We start from the raw sequence: 13,636 nt of genomic DNA, 5'->3' as shown, positions 1-13,636 counted from the left end.
CTGAACCCCGGGCTCCTGCCTTCCTGCCTGAACCCCTGGCTCCTGCCTTCCTGCCTGAACCCCGGGCTCCTGCCTGCCTGCCTTCCTGCCTGAACCCCGAGCTCCTGCCTGCCTGCCTGAACCCCGGGCTCCTGCCTGCCTGCCTGAACCCCGGGCTCCTGCTTTCCTGCCTGAACCCCGGGCTCCTGCCTTCCTGCCTGAACCCCGGGCTCCTGCCTTCCTGCCTGAACCCCGGGCTGCTGCCTGCCTGTCTTCCTGCCTGAACCCCGGGCTCCTGCCTGCCTGCCTGCCTGCCTGAACCCCGGGCTCCTGCCTGCCTGCCTGCCTGCCAGCCTGCCTGAACCCCGGGCTCCTGCCTTCCTGCCTGAACCCCGGGCTCCTGCCTTCCTGCCTGAACCCCGGGCTGCTGCCTGCCTGCCAGCCTGCCTGAACCCCGGGCTCCTGCCTTCCTGCCTGAACCCCAGGCTCCTGCCTTCCGGCCTGAACACCGGGCTGCTGCCTGCCTGCCTTCCTGCCTGAACCCCGGGCTCCTGCCTGCCTGCCTTCCTGCCTGAACCCCTGGCTCCTGCCTTCCTGCCTGAACCCCGGGCTCCTGCCTGCCTGCCTGCCTGAACCCCGGGCTCCTGCCTGCCTGCCTTCCTGCCTGAACCCCGTGCTCCTGCCTTCCTGCCTGAACCCCGGGCTCCTGTCTTCCTGCCTGAACCCCGGGCTCCTGCCTGCCTGCCTGCCTGCCTGCCTGAACCACGGGCTCCTGCCTGCCTGCCTTCCTGCCTGAACCCCGGGCTCCTGCCTTCCTGCCTGAACCCCGGGCTCCTGCCTGCCTGCCTGCCTGCCTGAACCCCGGGCTCCTGCCTTCCTGCCTGAACCCCGGGCTCCTGCCTTCCTGCCTGAACCCTGGGCTCCTGCCTTCCTGCCTGAACCCCGGGCTCCTGCCTGCCTGCCTGATCCCCGGTCTCATTCCTGCCTGCCTGAACCCCGGGCTCCTGCCTGCCTGCCTGAACCCCGGGCTCCTGTCTTCCTGCCTGAACCCCGGGCTCCTGCCTTCCTGCCTGAACCCCGGGCTCCTGCCTGCCTGCCTGCCTGCCTGATCCCCGGGCTCCTGCCTTCCTGCCTGAACCCCGGGCTCCTGCCTGCCTGCCTGCCTGCCTGAACCCCGGGCTCCTGCCTTCCTGACTGAACCCCGGGCTGCTGCCTGCCTACCTTCCTGCCTGAACCCCGGGCTCCTGCCTGCCTGCCTGCCTGCCTGAACCCCGGGCTCCTGCCTTCCTGCCTGAACCCCGGGCTCCTGTCTTCCTGCCTGAACCCCGGGCTCCTGCCTGCCTGCCTGCCTGCCTGCCTGAACCACGGGCTCCTGCCTGCCTGCCTTCCTGCCTGAACCCCGGGCTCCTGCCTTCCTGCCTGAACCCCGGGCTCCTGCCTGCCTGCCTGCCTGCCTGAACCCCGGGCTCCTGCCTTCCTGCCTGAACCCCGGGCTCCTGCCTTCCTGCCTGAACCCCGGGCTCCTGCCTTCCTGCCTGAACCCCGGGCTGCTGCCTGCCTGCCTTCCTGCCTGAACCCCGGGCTCCTGCCTGCCTGCCTTCCTGCCTGAACCCCGGGCTCCTGCCTGCCTGCCTGCCAGCCTGCCTGAACCCCGGGCTCCTGCCTTCCTGCCTGAACCCCGGGCTCTTGCCTTCCTGCCTGAACCCCGGGCTCCTGCCTGCCTGCCTGAACCCCGGGCTCCTGCCTCCTGCCTGAACCCCGGGCGCCTGCCTGCCTGCCTGAACCCCGGGCTCCTGCCTGCCTGCCTGAACCCCGGGCTCCTGCCTTCCTGCCTGAACCCCGGGCTCCTGCCTGCCTGCCTGAACCCCAGGCTCCTGCCTTCCTGCCTGAATCCCGGGCTCCTGCCTTCCTGCCTGAACCCCGGTCTCCTGCCTTCCTGCCTGAATCCCGGGCTCCTGCCTGCCTGCCTGCCTGAACCCCGGTCTCCTGCCTGCCTGCCTGAACCCCGGGCTCCTGCCTTCCTGCCTGAACCCCGGGCTCCTGCCTTCCTGCCTGAACCCCTGGCTCCTGCCTTCCTGCCTGAACCCCGGGCTCCTGCCTGCCTGCCTGCCTGAACCCCGGGCTCCTGCCTGCCTGCCTTCCTGCCTGAACCCCGGGCTCCTGCCTGCCTGCCTGAACCCCGGGCTCCTGCCTGCCTGCCTGAACCCCGGGCTCCTGCCTTCCTGCCTGAACCCCGGGCTCCTGCCTTCCTGCCTGAACCCCGGGCTCCTGCCTTCCTGCCTGAACCCCGGGCTGCTGCCTGCCTGTCTTCCTGCCTGAACCCCGGGCTCCTGCCTGCCTGCCTGCCTGCCTGAACCCCGGGCTCCTGCCTGCCTGCCTGCCTGCCAGCCTGCCTGAACCCCGGGCTCCTGCCTTCCTGCCTGAACCCCGGGCTCCTGCCTTCCTGCCAGAACCCCGGGCTCCTGCCTTCCTGCCTGAATCCCGGGCTGCTGCCTGCCTGCCTTCCTGCCTGAACCCCGGGCTCCTGCCTGCCTGCCTGCCTGCCTGAACCCCGGGCTCCTGCCTTCCTGCCTGAATCCCGGGCTCCTGCCTTCCTGCCTGAACCCCGGTCTCCTGCCTTCCTGCCTGAATCCCGGGCTGCTGCCTGCCTGCCTTCCTGCCTGAACCCCGGGCTCCTGCCTGCCTGCCTTCCTGCCTGAACCCCGGGCTCCTGCCTGCCTGCCTGCCAGCCTGCCTGAACCACGGGCTCCTGCGTTCCTGCCTGAACCCCGGGCTCCTGCCTTCCTGCCTGAATCCCGGGCTCCTGCCTTCCTGCCTGAACCCCGGTCTCCTGTCTTCCTGCCTGAACCCCGGGCTCCTGCCTGCCTGCCTGCCTGCCTGCCTGAACCACGGGCTCCTGCCTGCCTGCCTTCCTGCCTGAACCCCGGGCTCCTGCCTTCCTGCCTGAACCCCGGGCTCCTGCCTGCCTGCCTGCCTGCCTGAACCCCGGGCTCCTGCCTTCCTGCCTGAACCCCGGGCTCCTGCCTTCCTGCCTGAACCCCGGGCTCCTGCCTTCCTGCCTGAACCCCGGGCTGCTGCCTGCCTGCCTTCCTGCCTGAACCCCGGGCTCCTGCCTGCCTGCCTTCCTGCCTGAACCCCGGGCTCCTGCCTGCCTGCCTGCCAGCCTGCCTGAACCCCGGGCTCCTGCCTTCCTGCCTGAACCCCGGTCTCCTGTCTTCCTGCCTGAACCCCGGGCTCCTGCCTGCCTGCCTGAATCCCGGGCTGCAGCCTGCCTGCCTTCCTGCCTGAACCCCGGGCTCCTGCCTGCCTGCCTTCCTGCCTGAACCCCGGGCTCCTGCCTGCCTGCCTGCCAGCCTGCCTGAATCCCGGGCTCCTGCCTTCCTGCCTGAACCCCGGGCTCCTGCCTTCCTGCCTGAACCCCGGGCTCCTGCCTTCCTGCCTGAACCCCGGGCTCCTGCCTTCCTGCCTGAACCCCGGGCTCCTGCCTGCCTGCCTGAACCCCGGGCTCCTGCCTTCCTGCCTGAATCCCGGGCTCCTGCCTTCCTGCCTGAACCCCGGTCTCCTGCCTTCCTGCCTGAACCCCGGGCTCCAGCCTGCCTGCCTGCCTGAACCCCGGGCTCCTGCCTTCCTGCCTGAAACCCGGGCTCCTGCCTGCCTGCCTTCCTGCCTGAACCCCGGGCTCCTGCCTTCCTGCCTGATCCCCGGGCTCCTGCCTTCCTGCATGAACCCCGGGCTCCTGCCTGCCTGCCTGCCAGCCTGAACCCCGGGCTCCTGCCTGCCTGCCTAAACCCCGGGCTCCTGCCTTCCTGCCTGAACCCCGGGCTGCTGCCTGCCTGCCTTCCTGCCTGAACCCCGGGCTCCTGCCTGCCTGCCTGCCTGCCTGAACCCCGGGCTCCTGCATTCCTGCCTGAACCCCGGGCTGCTGCCTGCCTGACTTCCTGCTTGAACCCCGGGCTCCTGCCTGCCTGCCTGCCTGCCTGAACCCCGGGCTCCTGACTTCCTGCCTGAACCCCGGGCTCCTGTCTTCCTGCCTGAACCCCGGGCTCCTGCCTGCCTGCCTGCCTGCCTGCCTGAACCACGGGCTCCTGCCTGCCTGCCTTCCTGCCTGAACCCCGGGCTCCTGCCTTCCTGCCTGAACCCCGGGCTCCTGCCTGCCTGCCTGCCTGCCTGAACCCCGGGCTCCTGCCTTCCTGCCTGAACCCCGGGCTCCTGCCTTCCTGCCTGAACCCCGGGCTCCTGCCTTCCTGCCTGAATCCCGGGCTGCTGCCTGCCTGCCTTCCTGCCTGAACCCCGGGCTCCTGCCTGCCTGCCTTCCTGCCTGAACCCCGGGCTCCTGCCTGCCTGCCTGCCAGCCTGCCTGAACCCCGGGCTCCTGCCTTCCTGCCTGAACCCCGGGCTCTTGCCTTCCTGCCTGAACCCCGGGCTCCTGCCTGCCTGCCTGAACCCCGGGCTCCTGCCTTCCTGCCTGAACCCCGGGCTCCTGCCTGCCTGCCTGAAACCCGGGTTCCTGCCTCCTGCCTGAACCCCGGGCTCCTGCCTGCCTGCCTGAACCCCGGGCTCCTGCCTGCCTGCCTGAACCCCGGGCTCCTGCCTTCCTGCCTGAACCCCGGGCTCCTGCCTGCCTGCCTGAACCCCAGGCTCCTGCCTTCCTGCCTGAATCCCGGGCTCCTGCCTTCCTGCCTGAACCCCGGTCTCCTGCTTTCCTGCCTGAACCCCGGGCTCCTGCCTGCCTGCCTGCCTGAACCCCGGGCTCCTGCCTGCCTGCCTGAACCCCGGGCTCCTGCCTTCCTGCCTGAACCCCGGGCTCCTGCCTTCCTGCCTGAACCCCTGGCTCCTGCCTTCCTGCCTGAACCCCGGGCTCCTGCCTGCCTGCCTTCCTGCCTGAACCCCGGGCTCCTGCCTGCCTGCCTGAACCCCGGGCTCCTGCCTGCCTGCCTGAACCCCGGGCTCCTGCTTTCCTGCCTGAACCCCGGGCTCCTGCCTTCCTGCCTGAACCCCGGGCTCCTGCCTTCCTGCCTGAACCACGGGCTGCTGCCTGCCTGTCTTCCTGCCTGAACCCCGGGCTCCTGCCTGCCTGCCTGCCTGCCTGAACCCCGGGCTCCTGCCTGCCTGCCTGCCTGCCAGCCTGCCTGAACCCCGGGCTCCTGCCTTCCTGCCTGAACCCCGGGCTCCTGCCTTCCTGCCTGAACCCCGGGCTGCTGCCTGCCTGCCAGCCTGCCTGAACCCCGGGCTCCTGCCTTCCTGCCTGAACCCCAGGCTCCTGCCTTCCGGCCTGCCTGAACCCCGGGCTCCTGCCTGCCTGCCTTCCTGCCTGAACCCCGGGCTCCTGCCTTCCTGCCTGAACCCCGGGCTCCTGTCTTCCTGCCTGAACCCCGGGCTCCTGCCTGCCTGCCTGCCTGCCTGCCTGAACCACGGGCTCCTGCCTGCCTGCCTTCCTGCCTGAACCCCGGGCTCCTGCCTTCCTGCCTGAACCCCGGGCTCCTGCCTGCCTGCCTGCCTGCCTGAACCCCGGGCTCCTGCCTTCCTGCCTGAACCCCGGGCTCCTGCCTTCCTGCCTGAACCCTGGGCTCCTGCCTTCCTGCCTGAACCCCGGGCTCCTGCCTGCCTGCCTGATCCCCGGTCTCATTCCTGCCTGCCTGAACCCCGGGCTCCTGCCTGCCTGCCTGAACCCCGGGCTCCTGTCTTCCTGCCTGAACCCCGGGCTCCTGCCTTCCTGCCTGAACCCCGGGCTCCTGCCTGCCTGCCTGCCTGCCTGATCCCCGGGCTCCTGCCTTCCTGCCTGAACCCCGGGCTCCTGCCTGCCTGCCTGCCTGCCTGAACCCCGGGCTCCTGCCTTCCTGACTGAACCCCGGGCTGCTGCCTGCCTACCTTCCTGCCTGAACCCCGGGCTCCTGCCTGCCTGCCTGCCTGCCTGAACCCCGGGCTCCTGCCTTCCTGCCTGAACCCCGGGCTCCTGTCTTCCTGCCTGAACCCCGGGCTCCTGCCTGCCTGCCTGCCTGCCTGCCTGAACCACGGGCTCCTGCCTGCCTGCCTTCCTGCCTGAACCCCGGGCTCCTGCCTTCCTGCCTGAACCCCGGGCTCCTGCCTGCCTGCCTGCCTGCCTGAACCCCGGGCTCCTGCCTTCCTGCCTGAACCCCGGGCTCCTGCCTTCCTGCCTGAACCCCGGGCTCCTGCCTTCCTGCCTGAACCCCGGGCTGCTGCCTGCCTGCCTTCCTGCCTGAACCCCGGGCTCCTGCCTGCCTGCCTTCCTGCCTGAACCCCGGGCTCCTGCCTGCCTGCCTGCCAGCCTGCCTGAACCCCGGGCTCCTGCCTTCCTGCCTGAACCCCGGGCTCTTGCCTTCCTGCCTGAACCCCGGGCTCCTGCCTGCCTGCCTGAACCCCGGGCTCCTGCCTCCTGCCTGAACCCCGGGCTCCTGCCTGCCTGCCTGAACCCCGGGCTCCTGCCTGCCTGCCTGAACCCCGGGCTCCTGCCTTCCTGCCTGAACCCCGGGCTCCTGCCTGCCTGCCTGAACCCCAGGCTCCTGCCTTCCTGCCTGAATCCCGGGCTCCTGCCTTCCTGCCTGAACCCCGGTCTCCTGCCTTCCTGCCTGAACCCCGGGCTCCTGCCTGCATGCCTGCCTGAACCCCGGGCTCCTGCCTGCCTGCCTGAACCCCGGGCTCCTGCCTTCCTGCCTGAACCCCGGGCTCCTGCCTTCCTGCCTGAACCCCTGGCTCCTGCCTTCCTGCCTGAACCCCGGGCTCCTGCCTGCCTGCCTTCCTGCCTGAACCCCGGGCTCCTGCCTGCCTGCCTGAACCCCGGGCTCCTGCCTGCCTGCCTGAACCCCGGGCTCCTGCTTTCCTGCCTGAACCCCGGGCTCCTGCCTTCCTGCCTGAACCCCGGGCTCCTGCCTTCCTGCCTGAACCCCGGGCTGCTGCCTGCCTGTCTTCCTGCCTGAACCCCGGGCTCCTGCCTGCCTGCCTGCCTGCCTGAACCCCGGGCTCCTGCCTGCCTGCCTGCCTGCCAGCCTGCCTGAACCCCGGGCTCCTGCCTTCCTGCCTGAACCCCGGGCTCCTGCCTTCCTGCCTGAACCCCGGGCTGCTGCCTGCCTGCCAGCCTGCCTGAACCCCGGGCTCCTGCCTTCCTGCCTGAACCCCAGGCTCCTGCCTTCCGGCCTGAACACCGGGCTGCTGCCTGCCTGCCTTCCTGCCTGAACCCCGGGCTCCTGCCTGCCTGCCTTCCTGCCTGAACCCCTGGCTCCTGCCTTCCTGCCTGAACCCCGGGCTCCTGCCTGCCTGCCTGCCTGAACCCCGGGCTCCTGCCTGCCTGCCTTCCTGCCTGAACCCCGGGCTCCTGCCTTCCTGCCTGAACCCCGGGCTCCTGTCTTCCTGCCTGAACCCCGGGCTCCTGCCTGCCTGCCTGCCTGCCTGCCTGAACCACGGGCTCCTGCCTGCCTGCCTTCCTGCCTGAACCCCGGGCTCCTGCCTTCCTGCCTGAACCCCGGGCTCCTGCCTGCCTGCCTGCCTGCCTGAACCCCGGGCTCCTGCCTTCCTGCCTGAACCCCGGGCTCCTGCCTTCCTGCCTGAACCCTGGGCTCCTGCCTTCCTGCCTGAACCCCGGGCTCCTGCCTGCCTGCCTGATCCCCGGTCTCATTCCTGCCTGCCTGAACCCCGGGCTCCTGCCTGCCTGCCTGAACCCCGGGCTCCTGTCTTCCTGCCTGAACCCCGGGCTCCTGCCTTCCTGCCTGAACCCCGGGCTCCTGCCTGCCTGCCTGCCTGCCTGATCCCCGGGCTCCTGCCTTCCTGCCTGAACCCCGGGCTCCTGCCTGCCTGCCTGCCTGCCTGAACCCCGGGCTCCTGCCTTCCTGACTGAACCCCGGGCTGCTGCCTGCCTACCTTCCTGCCTGAACCCCGGGCTCCTGCCTGCCTGAACCCCGGGCTCCTGCCTTCCTGCCTGAACCCCGGGCTCCTGTCTTCCTGCCTGAACCCCGGGCTCCTGCCTGCCTGCCTGCCTGCCTGCCTGAACCACGGGCTCCTGCCTGCCTGCCTTCCTGCCTGAACCCCGGGCTCCTGCCTTCCTGCCTGAACCCCGGGCTCCTGCCTGCCTGCCTGCCTGCCTGAACCCCGGGCTCCTGCCTTCCTGCCTGAACCCCGGGCTCCTGCCTTCCTGCCTGAACCCCGGGCTCCTGCCTTCCTGCCTGAACCCCGGGCTGCTGCCTGCCTGCCTTCCTGCCTGAACCCCGGGCTCCTGCCTGCCTGCCTTCCTGCCTGAACCCCGGGCTCCTGCCTGCCTGCCTGCCAGCCTGCCTGAACCCCGGGCTCCTGCCTTCCTGCCTGAACCCCGGGCTCTTGCCTTCCTGCCTGAACCCCGGGCTCCTGCCTGCCTGCCTGAACCCCGGGCTCCTGCCTCCTGCCTGAACCCCGGGCTCCTGCCTGCCTGCCTGAACCCCGGGCTCCTGCCTGCCTGCCTGAACCCCGGGCTCCTGCCTTCCTGCCTGAACCCCGGGCTCCTGCCTGCCTGCCTGAACCCCAGGCTCCTGCCTTCCTGCCTGAATCCCGGGCTCCTGCCTTCCTGCCTGAACCCCGGTCTCCTGCCTTCCTGCCTGAACCCCGGGCTCCTGCCTGCCTGCCTGCCTGAACCCCGGTCTCCTGCCTGCCTGCCTGAACCCCGGGCTCCTGCCTTCCTGCCTGAACCCCGGGCTCCTGCCTTCCTGCCTGAACCCCTGGCTCCTGCCTTCCTGCCTGAACCCCGGGCTCCTGCCTGCCTGCCTGCCTGAACCCCGGGCTCCTGCCTGCCTGCCTTCCTGCCTGAACCCCGGGCTCCTGCCTGCCTGCCTGAACCCCGGGCTCCTGCCTCCCTGCCTGAACCCCGGGCTCCTGCCTTCCTGCCTGAACCCCGGGCTCCTGCCTTCCTGCCTGAACCCCGGGCTCCTGCCTTCCTGCCTGAACCCCGGGCTGCTGCCTGCCTGTCTTCCTGCCTGAACCCCGGGCTCCTGCCTGCCTGCCTGCCTGCCTGAACCCCGGGCTCCTGCCTGCCTGCCTGCCTGCCAGCCTGCCTGAACCCCGGGCTCCTGCCTTCCTGCCTGAACCCCGGGCTCCTGCCTTCCTGCCAGAACCCCGGGCTCCTGCCTTCCTGCCTGAATCCCGGGCTGCTGCCTGCCTGCCTTCCTGCCTGAACCCCGGGCTCCTGCCTGCCTGCCTGCCTGCCTGAACCCCGGGCTCCTGCCTTCCTGCCTGAATCCCGGGCTCCTGCCTTCCTGCCTGAACCCCGGTCTCCTGCCTTCCTGCCTGAATCCCGGGCTGCTGCCTGCCTGCCTTCCTGCCTGAACCCCGGGCTCCTGCCTGCCTGCCTTCCTGCCTGAACCCCGGGCTCCTGCCTGCCTGCCTGCCAGCCTGCCTGAACCACGGGCTCCTGCGTTCCTGCCTGAACCCCGGGCTCCTGCCTTCCTGCCTGAATCCCGGGCTCCTGCCTTCCTGCCTGAACCCCGGTCTCCTGTCTTCCTGCCTGAACCCCGGGCTCCTGCCTGCCTGCCTGCCTGCCTGCCTGAACCACGGGCTCCTGCCTGCCTGCCTTCCTGCCTGAACCCCGGGCTCCTGCCTTCCTGCCTGAACCCCGGGCTCCTGCCTGCCTGCCTGCCTGCCTGAACCCCGGGCTCCTGCCTTCCTGCCTGAACCCCGGGCTCCTGCCTTCCTGCCTGAACCCCGGGCTCCTGCCTTCCTGCCTGAACCCCGGGCTGCTGCCTGCCTGCCTTCCTGCCTGAACCCCGGGCTCCTGCCTGCCTGCCTTCCTGCCTGAACCCCGGGCTCCTGCCTGCCTGCCTGCCAGCCTGCCTGAACCCCGGGCTCCTGCCTTCCTGCCTGAACCCCGGGCTCTTGCCTTCCTGCCTGAACCCCGGGCTCCTGCCTGCCTGCCTGAACCCCGGGCTCCTGCCTTCCTGCCTGAACCCCGGGCTCCTGCCTGCCTGCCTGAACCCCGGGTTCCTGCCTCCTGCCTGAACCCCGGGCTCCTGCCTGCCTGCCTGAACCCCGGGCTCCTGCCTGCCTGCCTGAACCCCGGGCTCCTGCCTTCCTGCCTGAACCCCGGGCTCCTGCCTGCCTGCCTGAACCCCAGGCTCCTGCCTTCCTGCCTGAATCCCGGGCTCCTGCCTTCCTGCCTGAACCCCGGTCTCCTGCCATCCTGCCTGAACCCCGGGCTCCTGCCTGCCTGCCTGCCTGAACCCCGGTCTCCTGCCTGCCTGCCTGAACCCCGGGCTCCTGCCTTCCTGCCTGAACCCCGGGCTCCTGCCTTCCTGCCTGAACCCCTGGCTCCTGCCTTCCTGCCTGAACCCCGGGCTCCTGCCTGCCTGCCTGCCTGAACCCCGGGCTCCTGCCTGCCTGCCTTCCTGCCTGAACCCCGGGCTCCTGCCTGCCTGCCTGAACCCCGGGCTCCTGCCTGCCTGCCTGAACCCCGGGCTCCTGCCTTCCTGCCTGAACCCCGGGCTCCTGCCTTCCTGCCTGAACCGCGGGCTCCTGCCTTCCTGCCTGAACCCCGGGCTGCTGCCTGCCTGTCTTCCTGCCTGAACCCCGGGCTCCTGCCTGCCTGCCTGCCTGCCTGAACCCCGGGCTCCTGCCTGCCTGCCTGCCTGCCAGCCTGCCTGAACCCCGGGCTCCTGCCTTCCTGCCTGAACCCCGGGCTCCTGCCTTCCTGCCTGAACCCCGGGCTGCTGCCTGCCTGCCAGCCTGCCTGAACCCCGGGCTCCTGCCTTCCTGCCTGAACCCCGGGCTCCTGCCTTCCGGCCTGAACCCCGGGCTGCTGCCTGTCTGCCTTCCTGCCTGAACCCCGGGCTGCTGCCTGCCTGCCTTCCTGCCTGAACCCCGGGCTCCTGCCTGCCTGCCTTCCTGCCTGAACCCCGGGCTCCTGCCTGCCTGCCTGCCTGAACCCCGGGCTCCTGCCTGCCTGCTTTCCTGCCTGAACCCCGGGCTACTGCCTTCCTGCCTGAACCCCGGGCTCCTGTCTTCCTGCCTGAACCCCGGGCTCCTGCCTGCCTGCCTGCCTGCCTGCCTGAACCACGGGCTCCTGCCTGCCTGCCTTCCTGCCTGAACCCCGGGCTCCTGCCTTCCTGCCTGAACCCCGGGCTCCTGCCTGCCTGCCTGCCTGCCTGAACCCCGGGCTCCTGCCTTCCTGCCTGAACCCCGGGCTCCTGCCTTCCTGCCTGAACCCTGGGCTCCTGCCTTCCTGCCTGAACCCCGGGCTCCTGCCTGCCTGCCTGATCCCCGGTCTCATGCCTGCCTGCCTGAACCCCGGGCTCCTACCTGCCTGCCTGAACCCCGGGCTCCTGTCTTCCTGCCTGAACCCCGGGCTCCTGCCTTCCTGCCTGAACCCCGGGCTCCTGCCTGCCTGCCTGCCTGCCTGAACCCCGGGCTCCTGCCTTCCTGCCTGAACCCCGGGCTCCTGCCTTCCTGCCTGAACCCCGGGCTGCTGCCTGCCTGCCTTCCTGCCTGAACCCCGGGCTCCTGCCTGCCTGCCTTCCTGCCTGAACCCCGGGCTCCTGCCTGCCTGCCTGAACGCCGGGCTCCTGCCTTCCTGCCTGAACCCCGGGCTCCTGCCTGCCTGCCTGAACCCCGGGTTCCTGCCTCCTGCCTGAACCCCGGGCTCCTGCCTGCCTGCCTGAACCCCGGGCTCCTGCCTGCCTGCCTGAACCCCGGGCTCCTGCCTTCCTGCCTGAACCCCAGGCTCCTGCCTTCCTGCCTGAATCCCGGGCTCCTGCCTTCCTGCCTGAACCCCGGTCTCCTGCCTTCCTGCCTGAACCCCGGGCTCCTGCCTGCCTGCCTGCCTGAACCCCGGGCTCCTGCCTGCCTGCCTGAACCCCGGGCTCCTGTCTTCCTGCCTGAACCCCTGGCTCCTGCCTTCCTGCCTGAACCCCGGGCTCCTGCCTTCCTGCCTGAACCCCGGGCTCCTGCCTGCCTGCCTGCCTGCCTGAACCCCGGGCTCCTGCCTGCCTGCCTTCCTGCCTGAACCCCGGGCTCCTGCCTGCCTGCCTGAACCCCGGGCTCCTGCCTTCCTGCCTGAAACCCGGGCTCCTGCCTTCCTGCCTGAACCCCGGGCTCCTGCCTTCCTGCCTGAACCCCGGGCTCCTGCCTTCCTGCCTGAACCCCGGGCTCCTGCCTGCCTGCCTGAACCCCGGGTTCCTGCCTCCTGCATGAACCCCGGGCTCCTGCCTGCCTGCCTGAACCCCGGGCTCCTGCCTGCCTGCCTGAACCCCGGGCTCCTGCCTTCCTGCCTGAACCCCGGGCTCCTGCCTTCCTGCCTGAACCCCGGGCTCCTGCCTTCCTGCCTGAACCCCGGGCTCCTGCCTGCCTGCCTGAACCCCGGGCTCCTGCCTTCCTGCCTGAACCCCGGGCTGCTGCCTGCCTTCCTTCCTGCCTGAACCCCGGGCTCCTGCCTGCCTGCCTGCCAGCCTGCCTGAACCCCGGGCTCCTGCCTTCCTGCCTGAACCCCGGGCTCCTGCCTTTCTGCCTGAACGCCGGGCTGCTGCCTGCCTGCCTTCCTGCCTGAACCCCGGGCTCCTGCCTGCCTGCCTGAACCCCGGGCTCCTGCCTGCCTGCCTGCCTGAACCCCGGGCTCCTGCCTGCCTGCCTGAACCACGGGCTCCTGCCTTCCTGCCTGATCCCCGGGCTCCTGCCTGCCTGCCTGAACCCCGGGCTCCTGCCTGCCTGCCTGAACCCCGGTCTCCTGCCTGCCTGCCTGAACCCCGGTCTCCTCCCTGTACCCCGGGCTCCTGCCTGAACCCCGGGCTCCTGCCTGCCTGCCTGAACCCCGGGCTCCTGCCTTCCTGCCTGAACCCCGGGCTCCTGCCTTCCTGCCTGAACCCCGGGCTCCTGCCTGCCTGCCTGAACCCCGGGCTCCTCCCTGTACCCCGGGCTCCTGCCTGAACCCCGGGCTCCTGCCTGCCTGCCTGCCTGCCTGCCTGCCTGAACCCCGGGCTCCTGCCAGCCTGCCTGCCTGCCTGAACACCGGGCTCCTGCCTGCCTGACTGCCTGCCTTAACCCCGGGCTCCTGCCTGCCTGCCTGCCTGCCTGAACCCCGGGCTCCTGCCTGCCTGCCTGAACCACGGGCTCCTGCCTTCCTGCCTGATCCCCGGGCTCCTGCCTGCCTGCCTGAACCCCGGGCTCCTGCCTGCCTGCCTTCCTGCCTGAACCCCGGGCTCCTGCCTTCCTCCCTGTACCCCGGGCTCCTGCCTGAACCCCGGGCTCCTGCCTGCCTGCCTGAACCCCGGGCTCCTGCCTTCCTGCCTGAACCCCGGGCTCCTGCCTTCCTGCCTGAACCCCGGGCTGCTGCCTGCCTGCCTGACTGCCTGCCTGAACCCCGGGCTCCTGCCTGCCTGCCTGAACCCCGGGCTCATGCCTTCCTGCCTGAACCCCGGGCTCCTGCCTGCCTGCCTGCCTGCCTGCCTGCCTGAACCCCGGGCTCCTGCCAGCCTGCCTGCCTGCCTGCCTGAACACCGGGCTCCTGCCTCCCTGACTGCCTGCCTGAACCCCGGGCTCCTGCCTGCCTGCCTGCCTGCCTGAACCCCGGGCTCCTGCCTGCCTGCCTGAACCACGGGCTCCTGCCTTCCTGCCTGATCCCCGGGCTCCTGCCTGCCTGCCTGAACCCCGGGCTCCTGCCTGCCTGCCTGAACCCCGGTCTCCTGCCTGCCTGCCT

This window comes from Hypanus sabinus, chromosome 29, assembly GCF_030144855.1.
Source record: "Hypanus sabinus isolate sHypSab1 chromosome 29, sHypSab1.hap1, whole genome shotgun sequence".
In the NCBI taxonomy this organism is placed as follows: domain Eukaryota; kingdom Metazoa; phylum Chordata; class Chondrichthyes; order Myliobatiformes; family Dasyatidae; genus Hypanus; species Hypanus sabinus.
Note: the sequence above shows the minus strand (reverse complement) of the source record.